The sequence below is a fragment of the Pogona vitticeps genome, chromosome 7 (genome assembly GCF_051106095.1).
Source record: "Pogona vitticeps strain Pit_001003342236 chromosome 7, PviZW2.1, whole genome shotgun sequence".
Classification (NCBI taxonomy): Eukaryota; Metazoa; Chordata; class Lepidosauria; order Squamata; family Agamidae; genus Pogona; species Pogona vitticeps.
This window is the reverse complement of record NC_135789.1, coordinates 2,219,084-2,219,468: the sequence shown is the minus strand read 5'-3', so window position 1 is coordinate 2,219,468 and position 385 is coordinate 2,219,084.

Genomic DNA, 385 nt, shown 5'->3' with positions numbered 1-385 from the left:
TTCCCAGATTTTTTTGACAGACAGCAGTTTAAATATATACCATGATCCTTACTCCCCCATGTCCAGGAAATCTAATGGAAGAAGGAATTCCAACCTGTGACGGCTGCCAGCTCCTGGTCTCTTACTCAGGAGATGAACTTTATCAAACGATCATGTAATTACCCTGCCAGCTTATCACAGTCAGCCTGCGTTATCGGAGGTGTCTTTCTGATGAGGCAGCAGAAGCTGCCTGTCGTTGACAAAACCACATGGCAGAACAAAGATCTGAATTCAAGTCTCCCCCCTCCTAGTCTCGTTCTTCCCAACAGTGTGGCTGATGTATCTCAGTGCTTACTGGCCAGGGATGATGGGGGCTGTAGTTCAACAGCAATAGGGACCCAAGTTT